Raw genomic sequence first — 16,143 nt, forward strand, 5'->3', positions numbered from 1 at the left:
ATTGCCTGAGATTAAAGGGAAGTTCGACCATCAAAGAGCTATGTCTCTTGGACTAAAAGCTGGGCCAGAATACCGTGAATTATAGCTTTGGAAAAATCAGTTCCTGATGAGATTACTACAAAAGAAAGGGTGATCAATCAGAGAATGGGGAGTATAGTAATTTGAGATTTGTGCATAGTGATCCTACCGCCCATTCAGACTTTGGAAAAGGAGTCCACGAAGAATTTTGGAACATAATTTTCTTTTTTTTAATATAACAATGAGAGAATGAATGTTCAAGTTGAAACAGATTTTGTGAAAATGAAGGCTACTGCTGTTAACTTTAATGTCATTGGGAATGGGAATTTGTACTCAGAAGGGGATTACAAGAATGCTGCCCTCATACTTGGAGATAGAAGTAAGGAGAGTGCAACTTTAAATCCATGTTAGGGATAAACATCTGCTATCTGTCCAAGCTGAGATGACTGCCTAGAATCTACAGAATTTGCACTCTCAGTTGCAAGAGGAATAGAAAGCTCTACCTTTAGATCTGGAATTGGTCTCCAAAAATCGAAACAGGTGGTGATGTCCAAACACGGTTCAGAAAATAAAGCGGGGTAATTAAAGAATTCTAATATAAAATTACAGCTGGAGAATTCTGATTTGCAAGTTTTGTTCTGGGGTAGAAGAAATAAAGAAACTGAACCATAGTTTGAGACACGGAAAATGGAGTTTTGTCAAAGAAAGTGGGCAACTTCAAGCAGATCAATGTGTTGATGTGAATAGACAACTCCCTGCACCATAAACTTGAGGAGGAAGTCAGGCTGCCAACAGATGAATATGAAGGTACAGAAAGGCTTGAGGAAAAGGAAATCGCCTTCATTTTCAACCAGGACCTATGATCACCCTCCAAAGCTGAAACCAATTGGGGAATTAATGCCAAAACTCTTGGAAGTAAATCTGAATGTAGGGGGATTTCAAGGAATCAGAAAAGGCCTGAGAATGCAGTGATGTAAGGTACTTAAAAGCATGCAAGAGAGTAAAAAAGGGGAATTTAAAGAGAATAACAGCAGCACCTGCAATCACCAGCAATGCAAACTTAGTTGTACTCCCAAGCTCCAGTTCATCATGGCTACTTTGCTACACACACCCTCTCCTCTATTTACTTCTGTGATTGGGAACTTACTGTTTTAAATTGAATTTTTGAACCATTGTTCAGCTAAACATTCCCAGCTTTGAAAAATCCATCTTAGGAGCATCTAGGTGTAAAATCCCAATTTTAACATGCTATTTGCTGCCATTTTCCTCCGGGCATGCACTTTCACTATTTTATTTTATTTTCAACTATTTTCATGATTTTCTCGATTTTCTCAAGCATGAACAAACTCCATAATTCCAAGTCATGGAATTTATGGAATCAACTCATGCAAAATCAATCAGGGCTTTGGTGGGGGCCCGACATCCATGATGTTTTCTTCAACACTTTTTGTTTGATATTGTGATTTCTCTTTGTGATATATATGAGATTATTTTGAATCTATTATTTGGCTAACCTTGTTTTCCATAAAGGCGTTTAGCTTGCTACCCAGGTACGCTCTCTTCCTCACTCACTTTCAAAAATTCTATAGAGATGTATGCTATTGAAGATCATATCCATGTTCAATATAATCCTTGGGTGCTTTAATATATAAGCTTCATTGTGCGATTATCTATGATAAAATGCATGTTAGGTGATATATTGTCTAAACTAACCATTGATGTTTTATGATAGCGCCTAGGAAGTGGTTCAGGTACGCACCCTAACTCTTCTTCATTGTGATCTTATCTCGTTTAATATGCAATTTTTTTCGAAATCACCCTAGCCTACTTAGGTACCTATAATTAACTGATTAATGGCCACACTTCCCTCAACTTAGTTAGTAGAGACCTTTTTAGGGCTTAGAGGGGTGCTACCTCCTAAAGGTACCTTCCCAATAGGTAACTTGATCCCCGGACCGAGACTTGGGTTTTCAAAGACATGCTTTTTCCAAAAATTATGGAGTCACATTTTAGGGTTTTTCTTTCTTGTTTTATTTTCCCTTTAAAATAAAAATAAAATAAGTGGCGGCTCCAACTTTTTCCAAAAATTAATTTTTCACAAATAAATAAAAAGCGAGTCTCGCCGATCGAGTGGGGGTGCAAGTGAAAAATACGGGTCCACAAATTGGCGACTCCAACTTTTTTTCAAAAACTAATTTTTCACTAATAAAAAGCGAGTCTCGCCGATCGAGTGGGGACGCACGTGAAAAATGCGGGTCCACAGAAGGTGACCTATAATGATAAATTTGCTGGAAGAGAAGGTCGTGGTCGTGGAGCTTTTTGAGGAAGAGACAGAGGAAGGGGCAGGCAAGCATTCAACAAAGCTATAGTTGAGTGCTACAAGTGTCATCAATTAGGGCACTTTCAATATGAGTGTCCTAAATGGGAGAAGGGAGCACATTATGCAGAACTTGATGAGAAAGAGGAGATGCTATTGATGTCGTATGTGGAGCTTAACCAATCAAGGAAAGAAGATGTTTGGTTTCTTGACTCGGGGTGCAACAATGATATGTGTGGAAATAAGCTGTGGTTCTCGGATCTTGATGAGGAATTCCGGCAATCTGTAAAGCTCGGGAAAAATTCCAAGATGACTGTATTGGGAAAGGGGAACATTAGAATGCAAGTTGCTGGAGTTACTCAGGCAATTACAGATGTTTTCTATATTCCTGAGTTGAGAAACAATTTGCTAAGTGTTGGACAATTGCAAGGGAAAGGAGTGGCTATTCTGATCCAACATGGAGAATGCAGAGTCTATCATCCTGAGAAAGGGCTCATTATGCAAACATCAATGTCTACAAATAGGATGTTCATACTGCCCGCAAGAGTTATGCCAAAAGCTCCCACTTGTTTTCAAATAACTCTTGAAGACAATACACACCTCTGGCATTGTAGATATGGGCACCTAAGCTTTAAGGGTCTCAGAACATTGCAGTATAAGGAGATGGTGAGAGGGTTACCACAGCTGAAAGCATCATCCAAAGTATGCACTGATTGCATGGTGGGAAAGCAACACAGGGACGCAATTCCAAAGAGGAGCTTGTGGAGAGCATCACAGAGGCTATAGTTGGTACATGCTGACATTTGTGGACCCATCAAACCTGTCTCCAACAGTAAAAAGAGGTACCTTATTAGCTTTATTGATGATTATAGTCGTAAGGTATGGATATATTTTCTTACGGAGAAGTCTGAAGCTTTTACTACCTTCAAGAATTACAAAAATCTTGTTGAGAAAGAGACAGGAGCTTTTATTTGTTGTTTGCGCACAGATAGGGGTGGAGAGTTCACATCTCTCGAATTCAATGTCTTCTGCAAAACTAATGGTATTAGTAGGCAACTCACTGCAGCCTATACTCCTCAACAAAACGGAGTAGCTGAGCGCAAGAACAGGACAATCATGAACATGGTTAGAAGCATGTTATCGGAGAAGCAAGTCCCAAAGAATTTCTAGCCAGAAGCAGTGAACTGGACAACTCATGTGCTCAATAGAAGTCCTACATTGGCAGTAAAAGGCGTGACCCCTGAAGAGGCTTGGAGTGGTGTTAAACCTAATGTTGATTATTTTCGGGTTTTTGGATGCATTGGCCATGTTCATGTGCCAGATAACAAGAGAAAGAAGCTAGATGATAAGAACTTTCAATGTGTGTTGCTAGGGGTGAGTGAAGAGTCTAAAGCATATAGACTTTATGATCCAGTGTCCAAGAAGATAGTTGTAAGCAGAGATGTTGTTTTAGAAGAAGATAAGTGTTGGAATTGGGGGAGGAGTAATGAAGAAATAAGACTTGATGTGCTTGAATGGGGAGATAGCAATGAAGAAGGGAGTGAAGATGAACAAGGTGAAGATGACGTTGAAGAGGGGGTGGCAATAGAGGGAAGAGAAAGAGAGGATAACTTGTCTTCGAGTGAGTCACTTGGTTCTTGGAGTGAGTCACTTGGTGAAAATTCAGGAGTATCTGGAGAAAGCTCACCAAGCTCACAACAAGGGAGGAACAGAAGAGTACCATTCTGGATGGAAGATTATGTGAGTGGGGGAGAATTTTCAGAAGGCGATGTTGAGCACAACTTGGTCCTATTTACCTCAACTGCAGATCCAACTACTTTTGAAGAAGCTGTTCAAAGTTCCAAGTGGAGAGCTGCAGTGGACTTGGAAATAGAAGCAATAGAAAGGAATGGGACTTGGGAGCTGACGGACTTGCCTGAAGGAGTGAAGAAGATTGGAGTAAAGTGGGTTTTCAAAACCAAACTCAATGAAAATGGCAAGGTTGACAAGTGTAAAGCTCGACTGGTGGCAAAAGGGTATGCACAACAACATGGCATAGACTATACTGAGGTGTTTGCTCCTGTGGCTAGGTGGGATACAATTAGAATGGTGATTGCTTTAGCAGCTCGAAATGGTTGGAGTGTGTACCAGCTTGATGTCAAAAGTGCTTTCTTACATGGTGAGCTAAATGAAGCAGTGTTTATCGAGCAACCACAGGGCTATGAGAAGAAAGGTGAAGAGCATAAGGTGTACAAACTAAAGAAGGCATTGTATGGGCTTAAACAAGCTCCTCGTGCATGGTATAGTCAAATTGAAGCATACTTTATCAAGGAAGGGTTTGAGAGATGCAGTTGTGATCACACATTGTTCATCAAAACAGGAGATGGAGGTAAAATTTTGATTGTTAGCTTATATGTTGATGATCTAATTTTTACTGGTAATGATGAGAGTATGTTTGTTAAATTCAAGAATTCTATGAAACTTGAATTTGATATGACTGATTTGGGAAAGATGAAGTATTTTCTGGGTATGGAGGTTTTACAAAATTCTGAGGGTATTTATATTAGTCAGAGGAAGTATGCAAAAGAAGTGTTGGAGAGGTTTGGGATGGAGAAAAGTAATAGTGTGAAGAATCCCATTGTTCCTGGAGATAGATTAACGAAGAATGAAGGCGGAGTTAAGGTGGATGCTACTAAGTACAAACAATTAGTTGGAAGTCTTATGTATCTGACTGCTACAAGACCAGATTTGATGTATGTGGTGTGTCTTATTAGCAGGTTCATGGCAAGTCCAACTGAGATGCATCTGCAAGCTGCGAAAAGGGTGTTAAGGTACTTGAAAGGTACTGTAGATTTGAGAGTTTTTTATCAGAAGGAGGGTAATGGTGAACTAATGGCATATGCAGACAGTGACTATGCAGGGGATGTGGATGATAGGAAAAATACTTCTGGCTATGTGTTTTTGCTCAGTGAAGGAGCTGTGGCATGGTCTTCTAAAAAGCAGCCTGTGGTTACTTTGTCTACTACTGAAGCAGAGTTTGTGGCAGCTGCTTCTTGTGCTTGTCAAGGAGTATGGATGAGGAGAGTACTGGAGAAGCTTGGTCATTCTCAAGGAAAGTGCACTACTGTGTTATGTGACAATAATTCTACTATAAAGCTGTCCAAAAATCCAGTAATGCATGGACGCAGCAAGCACATTGATGTAAGGTTTCATTTCTTGCGTGATTTGACTAGAGAGGAAGTTGTTGAGTTAAAGCACTGTGGCACACAAGAACAAGTTGCAGACATTATGACAAAACCACTCAAGTTGGATGTGTTTTTAAAGTTGCGTGAGTTACTGGGTGTGAGTGTGGTACCAAGAGTCAACTGAATGCATTATTGCAATCAGTTTAGGGGAGGAATTGTTGGGATATTCAGTTAAAGTAGTCAAAGTTGTTAGAATTTCATTCTGTTAATAGTTCCTATTTTTTTTGGGACATGTTGGTAGGATTTGACTATTTCCTTAGCCATTTACCACGTTCTTACGTGGGCTATTTGTTTCCTTTTTAATCTCTTTTGTAAGGCTTATATAAGCCCATAGCTTGTTTTGAATTGAATAAGACTCATTCTCATATTGTGAGTGAATTGCATTATGTCTATAGTTTACAACAAAAATGAATAATAACTCAAAATGTTTCCAAATGATGTATATAAAAAATTTGTTTCTAAAATAATAATAATAATAATAACTGCATTAATTCCCCTTACCTCAAAAGAAGTCCTTGAAAGCTTGGGAGAAAAATAATTTTGGAAAAATCTACCCTTCTCCTAATATAACATAAGAGAAATAATTATTACTATTTATCTATCATTTAACTAATCTATTCCTTATTTAAATAAAATTAATAAATTCCCAATTTGTTTCTAATAACACATTATTAATTTAATTAAATTACAATTTTATTTCATTATAAAATTCTATATATATATATTGCTAAATCTCTCATTTTATTTATTATAAAAAAGACCATTATTACTATTATCTTATTTATTAATCTAAAACTAAATATTATTATTATTTTTTTAATTAACCAATTCAAAAGCCACCCAAACTATTACCCACTTGTCTCGGTACATCAAACCAATAAAACAAAGCAAGGTTTTTTTTTTTCATTGCCTTCATCATAATAATGAATCATTATATATATATAATAAGCCTCCTTCCATCCGGGCACACACCCATTTTTTTTTCCTTCCATCCAATACTGTGCACACGCATTCTCACTTTCTTTTTTTTTTCTTTTTTCTTTTTTAACATTTTCTAATCTCTTCAACCACAAATAACAATATATTTATTTACTTTTTTTTTTTATAAAATTAACCCTAGCCTAAAATCGAAACCTTCCAAGGAATTTTTTTTTTCATCTAATAAAACTTAAGATCTCCCAAATTCCAACAATAAAATCAAAATCTTAATTTTTTTATTATTTTGATATTAAAACGAATTAAAAATAAAATAAACTAACCCTAATCTAGATTTGGGTTTTTCAAAAGATATCTAATGTATTTGAAATTAACCAATGAATCTAAAATATTAAACTAGGGGTTAGAATCTTACCTATAGAGATCTATTCTTCAACCCTGAAATCCGACTCCAACCTTACGTTCTCTGGAATTCTACAAACAGGAACTCTATTCAGAAAAGAACGGAAAGAATAAAATTTCTAATTTATACCTAGGGTATTTATTAATAAAATTACATTTTTACCCCTCTTCCTTTTTATTAAATTAATTAATTAACTAATTTAATTATTAATAACAATTTCCTAAATTACCCTTAAAAGAAAATACTTGGGCGTTACACTAAACTTGTCCAAGAATCACATCACTGGCCAAATTCCTGAAAGCATTTCATTATTGCGTCAATTATCCTCTCTTGATCTGTCAAGTAATAAGCTTTTCAGAACCATTCCTTCAATCATGCTCTCATTAACATTCTTGGGTCATTTGAATTTGTTAAATATTAATTTTTCTTGTAAGATCCCTTTTATAGGGCAAATGACAACTTTCACTTAGTCAGCCTTTGTTGGGAAGCTTAATCTTTGAGGAGCTCCACTGATCACAAAATGTCAAGATGAAGATCCAAATAAAAAGCAAAGTGTTATTGAAGACAAAAATGGTAGTGACTATATTGATCAATGGTTTTAATTTAGCGTTGGCTTGGGATTTGTGATGGACATTTTAGTTCCATATCTTGTCTTAGCAACAAAGAAATCTTGGTGTGATACCCATTTTGATTTTGTGGACAAAATTTTCAAATGGTTTGAGAAAATAAAGGTTATGCTTAATTAAGAAAAGTAAAAGATCACAGAGCACACAAGATGAAAACAAAAGGAATTTTCAGTTAAAGGTGGAGTCGATTGCTCTCTCATGGTGATACGATACAAAAGCTTGTCTCATGGAGAGTTTGAAGATCGACTTCATGGAATTTGGTCCAAGGTGGAGATTATTAGGAAGTGTCACAAATTCCTAATCAGTATAAATTCTTTTTTTGTAAAGAATATTATATAGAATATTTCTAGGTTGATATATATTGTAATATTGAACTTCTTTATAAAATAAGGAAGGTTGTTGGAAATATGTCTATAAATATTCTAGGTCATGAGGGGAAAAAGTTATGAGATGGAGATGAGCTCATAAAAATTATACGAGGTGGATAGAGATGTGAGGAAGAACAGAAGGTACCCGGTGGAGCGAGAAGGCTTATGGTAGGGTTATGGTTTTGTCCTTTGTAATGTTCTCTATTGTATAGTGGAATGATTCTCTCTCATCCGTGGATGTAGGCATGGTTGACCGAACCACGTTAAAACCTCGTGTACCATTTGTGTTGATTATTTTATCTTTGTGTTCTTCATTAACGATGTTTGCATCAAAGCTTCCACCGTCGTAACAATGGTGTTATTTAACAATTTTCTTTTAATTTAAATTAGTGTATTATTAATATGATGGATTTGTATTATGATATAAAAATATTGTTTTGATGACTAAGTAGAAACTTGTTTTATCCAATATTATAAAAAGAAAAATCATCTTAATCAGAAAATTAAATAACCAAGTCAAGGTATTTTTTTTTTCATTTTTGTTTTAAATTTTGGGGAATGTTTTACTTGAACATGGTTTAGTTTTTTTGACTTGTTAACATAGTTAATACTATATAGAGGATAAAGTTCCTTTAGTATTGGTCATGATCAAACAAAATAAAGACTGATATGATTTCAAGTTTAAGGTCTTTTAGATTTCGTATAAATTCATCCTTAGAAATTTTACTTAAACATCATGAGACTTTTTGACTTGACAAAACTTAACAACATGGTCTACACTTTATATAAAATAAATATTCTTTATCATGGGCTTATTATCAATATGACCTTGTGACATGACAAAACTTTTACCAAGTGGTCTACACTTTATATAAAATAAATATTCTTTATCATGGGCTTATTATCAATATGACCTTGTGACATGACAAAACTTTTACAAAGTGGTCTACACTTCATACAAAATAAATATTCTTTATTGTGGATCATGATCAAGAAAAATATGGACTATTATGATTTTATTTTTAAATGGTTATTTATTCTCCATTTTTATGTAATTTAAAATTTGTATAATAATAAAAATTTGGAAGAAACTAATCTTTTACAGCATAAGGCGATATGATTATGTGCATGTTTTTGATTACTTGGACATCAAAAATTAAGTTTGTGGATTGGATCAAATTATTTTCTAATACTATTTTCCTTTAAAGTTAAAAATGATTTCTTAAGTTTTCAAACATATATATATATATATATATATATAATTTATTATGCATGTATAAGAGAACAAATGGGATGCAATTAAATAATCGTAATGATGCTACTTCGGCACATGTAGATTTGAATTAACTTTCTTTATTTTGATGTTTGCTTTTACGAATTAATCAAGATTAGATGTAGTAATTGAATTATGTGTCCTTCAATTTATAATTTTTTTTTATAATTATATATAATAAATCTTTAATTTTATAATATTATTATTCAAGTTAGTCTTATCTCATTTATAATAATTTGAGAACATTAAACTTATCTACTATTATTACTTAAGTAGGCCACATTTTCCATAGATTCAAATATTTGAAAAGATATCACTACTTCAATAAGGTTATAAAGTTTTTTTATATTATGAATAATGGGATGGTTGTTAACTTAGTTGCTTTATGATGTTATATGTTTTGGACCTAATAATGGTTACATTCAATAACAGATTATAACTTTTTCCATGGGTCATTCACAATGAGAGAAGACATAGATCAATATTACATAAATTTTTTGACTTCTATAGAAATTTATTGTCCTTATTAATTTTTTGATAAGACATTTTACACTTTTTAGAAAAATAAACTAGTTTTTTGTAAATGAAAAAAAAAATAGTAAATGTTTTTATCATTTTCTAAGTGGCCAATAAATTTCCATGACTTATTTAACTAAGTGAAGTAAAAAAAAAAATTTGTCAACCTTCTTTTAACTATTCTGCATAAATAGATTTTTATTGAAATTCCTTGATAGCTTCTACTTATTAGATTTTAGCATCTTATGACTAAAATAAAAGTTTTGAAATTTTTAAGTTTTGAGTATTAGCCGAGAAGATTTTCTATTTTTTTATATTTTACTTTAGCTATTCTTCATTTATTATTATGTAAAAACTCTTTAATAATTATAAAAAGCTTGGCAAAATAAGATCCAAGTAGAATATATTCTTATATTTCCACCATTTTATCTATTTGCAAGAAAAACAATCATATGGGATTGAGACTTTTCTAAATAGCAAAACTAATAATGTTCTTTTCTCTTTTTATAATACTCCTTTTATTTTTCAAGAAAATCAATGAGTTAATATATAAGCAAATTTTTATTCTTCAAATTAAGCATATACTTGTTATTTAAAAAAAAAAAAAAAAAAGGAACTATGAGCCAAATAAGGTCTATCAAAGTTTCTTTAAATTTCATCTAATATTTTATTTAAAACATATACAACTTATTTATTTTAATATTTAGGCAAAGAATATTTTTATTTAATATGTAAAAGAACTTAAATTCAAAAAATAACTTTCTCAAAGGTTTCTTTTTTCTTGGTGTAAACATATCATATTCCAAGCTTGGAGCTAAAAGAGTATTTAGAATGCCTTTTAACTTTGTAGTGGTTTAATTATAAGTATATATATTATATAAAACTCTTTTAATGGTCACCAAATACCTATGGACATTAAAAAAAGTTAGATCAAAGAAAATTATACTTACAATCCACGATTATGCTTGATGTAAAGTAGTTAATTGTTTTTAAGTCTCATACGAAATAGTTTGTGCAATAAAATAGTTTTTTAAGGGACAAAAAGTAATTGATGTTGTTTTTTCGATAATTCTCCTTATTTATTTTTTGTAAGATAAAATTAATAGCCTAATCATTATAGAACTTTCTTTTATACCATAATGAGTTGTATAATTTTCAATACTATTTTGGTATGTTGAATGTCCTAAGCCAAGGTCTCCCAAAGTTTTAAAACAAATGTAGTTTTCTAACATGGAAATGAATTTTGATTATATATATATATGGATACCCCACTCATGCCTTTTTCTTTTCTCCTAATCAAGGTCTTCTAAAGTTTAAAACAAATGTACTTTTTAAATTGTAAATCAATTTAGATTACTTTTCTTCTTAAATCTATTGGCACGAAGTCAAGATCTTTGAAAATTTAATTATATTCCACATCTTAATACTACATTGCCATTTTTTTCCCCTTTAAGTCTAGGTCTTCCAAAGTTTAAAACTATATACCTCATTGCCATTTTTTTTCGTCTAAAGTCTAGGTCTTCCAAAGTTTAAAACTATATGCCCCATTGCCATTTTTTTCCACTTCAGGTCAAGTCTTCCAAAATTTAAGACTATATATATAAAGTTAAATTATATTTCATGCTTTAATACCCCACTCACACATTTTTTTGTCCTCCTAGTCAAGGTCTTCTAAAGTTTAAAACAAATGTATTTTTTAACTAGTAAATCAATTTAGATTACTTTTCTTCTTAAATCTATTGGCACGAAGTCAAGGTCTTTGAAAATTTAATTATATTCCACATCTTAATACTACATTGCCACTTTTTTCCCCTTCAAGTCTAGGTCTTCCAAAGTTTAAAACTATATACATCATTGCCATTTTTTTCAACCAAGTCTAGGTCTTCCAAAGTTTAAAACTATATGCCCTATTGCCTTTTTTTTCCTCTTTAGGTCTAGGTCTTCCAAAATTTAAGACTATATATATAAAGTTAAATTATATTTCAAGCTTTAATACCCCACTCACACATTTTTTGTCCTCCTAGTCAAGGTCTTCTAAAGTTTAAAACAAATGTATTTTTTAACTAGTAAATCAATTTAGATTACTCTTCTTCTTAAATCTATTAGCACGAAGTCAAGGTCTTGGAAAATTTAATTATATTCCACATCTGAATGCTACATTGCCACTTTTTTTCCCTCCAAGTCTAGGTCTTCCAAAGTTTAAAACTATATACCTCATTGCCATTTTTTTTCGTCTAAGTCTAGGTCTTTCAAAGTTTAAAACTATATGCCTCATTGCCATTTTTTTTCCACTTCAAGTCTAGGTCTTCCAAAATTTAAGACTATATATATAAAGTTAAATTATATTTCAAGCTTTAATACCCCACTCACATTTTTTGTCCTCCTAGTCAAGGTCTTCTAAAGTTTAAAACAAATGTATTTTGTAACTAGTAAATCAATTTAGATTACTTTTCTTCTTAAATCTATTGGCACAGAGTCAAGGTCTTTGAAAATTTAATTATATTCCACATTTGAATACTACATTGCCACTTTTTTTTCCCTCCAAGTCTAGGTCTTCCAAAGTTTAAAACTATATGCCCTATTGCCATTTTTTTCCACTTCAGGTCTAGGTCTTCTAAAATTTAAGACTATATATATAAAGTTAATTATATTTCAAACCTGAATACATCACTCACACTTTTTTTTCCCCTCCTAGTCAAGGTCTTTTAAAGTCTAAAACAAATGTATTTTTTAACTTGTAAATCAATTTCGATTATTTTTCTTCTTAAACCTATTAGCATATAGTCAAGGTCTTCGAAAATTTAATTATATTCCACATCTGAATACCCCATTGCCACATTTTTTTTTTCTCCATTTCCACTTCTATTGACCTTTCATTGATTGGAAGTCAATGGGTCGAGGAACTAAACCAGCTTCCAATTTTAACTAAGTTGCATCTAACTCATTGTCTACTCCATAGCTCAATTCTAGTAACTATCCTATATGAATAAAGTTTCACTGAAATTTTGTATCAGTATCTATTTACAAGATTTCAACATCTCGTGATTGGAATAATGGTTTTTGAAAAATTTAAGTTTTGAGTATTAGATGAGAAGATTTTCAATTCTTGCTATTCTTCATTTAATATAATGTAAAACTCGTTAATGATTATAAAATGTTTGGCAAAACAAGATTCAAAAGTAGAATCTATCCTTAAACCTTAAATAAATTTTTTTTTAAAGACTATTTTTATAAACTGAAAAACTAATAATAATCTTTTCTCTTCAATAGCACTCCTTTTACATTGTACGATAAAACTAATGAGCTAATCTATAAGCACATTTTTAATCAAGCATATAATTGTTAATATACATTTTTATATTTTAATATTATGAAAAAATAATGTTATTTCGTATGCAAAAGAACTTTAATTAAAAAAAATCATTTTCTTAAGGTTTTGCTATAAACATATCACATTGTAAACACAACCCTTGGAGTTAGAGGAGTATTTAAGTTTAAAATATTACTTGATTTAGAATCTATTTGTTTATTAAGAAATTTTGAAAAATATAGCTATATGCAAAGGAGAAATAAGGGAATCAAAATTTATTTTAGGCCAACTTTGGTCAATTATTTTCTAGTACAACTCATTTTGAACCGGTTTTCATCTATTATTTTTTGGTACTCACTAGTCAATTTTAAAGTTTCAAATTATTTATAAAAAATATTATACTCACTAACAAATTGAACACAAGTCTTACTTCATTTGAAGTCCATTTATCTATTGTGCAAATTTGTAAAATTATAGTTATATGCATAGAAGAAACAAGAGTTATTTTAAACTAAAGTCCATGAATTTCTTGTGGTGATTAAGTTGCTTTTTGAGTCCCAAATTCTTTCCTGAAAGTAATAAACTTTTAAAAAAAAATCCAAACCAAGTAAGTATTGCTTGATTTGAAGTCTATTTATCTAGTAAAAAAAAAAGAAAATTATAGTCTTACACAAAAAATAAACAATAGAGTCATTATATACCAATTTTGTCTATAAATTTATGTTATTAACTGAGTACGTGAGTTTGAAATTATTTTTAAAAATTATTAGATTCAATAAAGGATTGGAGCATTAGGTCTAGCTAGATTTACATTTTATTTTCCTAGTTAAAAAATTCATAAAAATATAGTCGTGTAATGAAGAAACTAGAAAAGTTATTCATAATAAATTTTGGTTCATGAATTTTTTTTAATATTAATTGGATTAGCTTTGAGTTTGATGACTGTTTAGTATTAATTGGATTGATTTTGAGTTTCAAATTATTTTTAAAAATGAATAAATCCTATATATTAATATTACTTGAGTTGGAATCTATTTGCTTAAAAAAAAATTAGATAAGTTAAAGGAAATAAAAAAATTATGTGTAATTAAGAGAAATATCATATTTGATGATTTTTTTGGTATTGATTGGTGAAGAGAAAATGAAAAAAGAAAGAGAAAATGAAAAATTATTTTTTTATTTCTTTTATGTTTTCTTTTGCTTTTAAAAACAAGTGAAAATAATTTTTATTTGTTTTTCGGAAATTGTTCTCTATTTAACTTTCATTTTAAAAATTGTTTTCAAACAAAAGGCCAAATAATGCTATAAATTTTTAAATTACACCACCAAACAATCTTATAGATTTAATAGTATTTTTGTATGCTAAATGACCTAAGCTCTTTATTTATTCTTGATAACTTGATTTACATTTTTTGTTTCTTCCAATTAAGATTTTTTTTGCGTCTAGAATGAGTATAGTTTTTTTAATTCTTAAATGAATTTTCATGTTTATCTTAATCTTATTGACCTTGACTTAGTGCCAAGTTATGGCTTTTCTATCCACACTTTTTTTTTTTGGTCTAAGTCAAGTTCTTCAATCAAGACACTTGGTTTCTATGGTGACACAAGGACTGAGGTCATTTTCCACTCAATTAGAATTTAATATGATACAACTCATATAATACTAAAAAAGAAAAAAAGTGAGGCTATCATTGTCATTACTTTAAACCACCTTCTATAAAAGCAAGGGAAACGAGAAAGATGTTTCAAGTAAGGTTCAACTCCACTAATATTGATAAATTATTTTTAATATGCTTTTCTATATAATCCTCTTAACTCTCTTACAGGTGATTTCGGTTTTCGACAATCAAAGTAAGGTTGATCTATGAGATGATCATAACTGTTTTTCTTAGTATATATTTACATATGCTATTAGTAGATCTTTTTAGACTGGTGATGTTTGTTAAATGTGTTGTTTAAATAAGTTTTTCATGTTGATGCAATTGTCTTTTAAGTTTTGTCAATTTTTTCATTTTTATGTTGGAAATAAATTTTAATTCAATTCAAGCAAATGCTGACCACATATTGGAATTCAATTTTTACAGGTGTTCTCTACTAGAGAACTGAATATTTACATGGAGAGAATTTCAATTCTTGGTTTCAGTTTATCCATTCTCTATTTCATAACAACAGAACTTGCATGTAGTGGTCATACCCATATTGGCAACAATGTTCAATCTGAACAAAAGGCGCTTATTGACTTCAAAAGCGGTCTCAAAGATCCCAACAATCGGCTTTCATCATGGAAAGGAAGCAATTATTGCTCCTGGAAAGGAATTAGTTGCGAAAATGGCACAGGATTTGTCATTTCAATTGATCTTCATAACCCTTATCCTCGTGAGAATGTATATGAGAACTGGAGCTCTATGACCTTAAGTGGAGAAATTAGTCCTTTGTTGATAAAACTCAAGTCTTTGAAATATCTAGATTTGAGTTTCAACTCATTCAAAGCCATGCCAGTTCCTCAATTCTTTGGGTCTCTGAAGAATTTAATATATCTAAACTTATCGAGTGCTGGGTTTAGTGGATCAATTCCTTCAAATTTAAGGAATCTTTATGGCTTGCAATATCTCGATCTTTCTTCTGAGTATCTTGATGATATTGATTTTGAATATAGTAATGATTTATTTGTTGAAAATATTGAATGGATGACTGGCCTTGTTTCCTTGAAGTATCTTGGTATGAATTATGTTAACCTTTCATTGGTAGGAAGTCGGTGGGTTGAGGTGGCAAACAAGCTTCCAAGTTTAACTGAGTTGCATCTAGGTGGTTGTAGCCTCTTTGGCTCATTTCCATCTCCAAGCTTTGCTAATTTTACTTCACTTGTTGTTATAGATATCAACAACAACCAATTTGATTCCAAGTTTCCTGAATGGCTTTTAAATGTTAGCAACCTTGTATCCATTGATATAAGTCAGAATCTATTACATGGGAAAATTCCACTTGGTCTTGGTGGGCTACCCAATTTTCATTACTTAGATCTATCTGGGAATTTGAATCTCAGGGGCAATATCTCTCAACTGTTGAGGAAGAGTTGGAAAAAGATAGAAGTTCTAAATTTGGCTCATAATGAATTTTATGGTAAGCTTCTTTGTGTTATTAGAAAAATTGAC

Source organism: Vitis vinifera, chromosome 9, assembly GCF_030704535.1.
Source record: "Vitis vinifera cultivar Pinot Noir 40024 chromosome 9, ASM3070453v1".
Classification (NCBI taxonomy): domain Eukaryota; kingdom Viridiplantae; phylum Streptophyta; class Magnoliopsida; order Vitales; family Vitaceae; genus Vitis; species Vitis vinifera.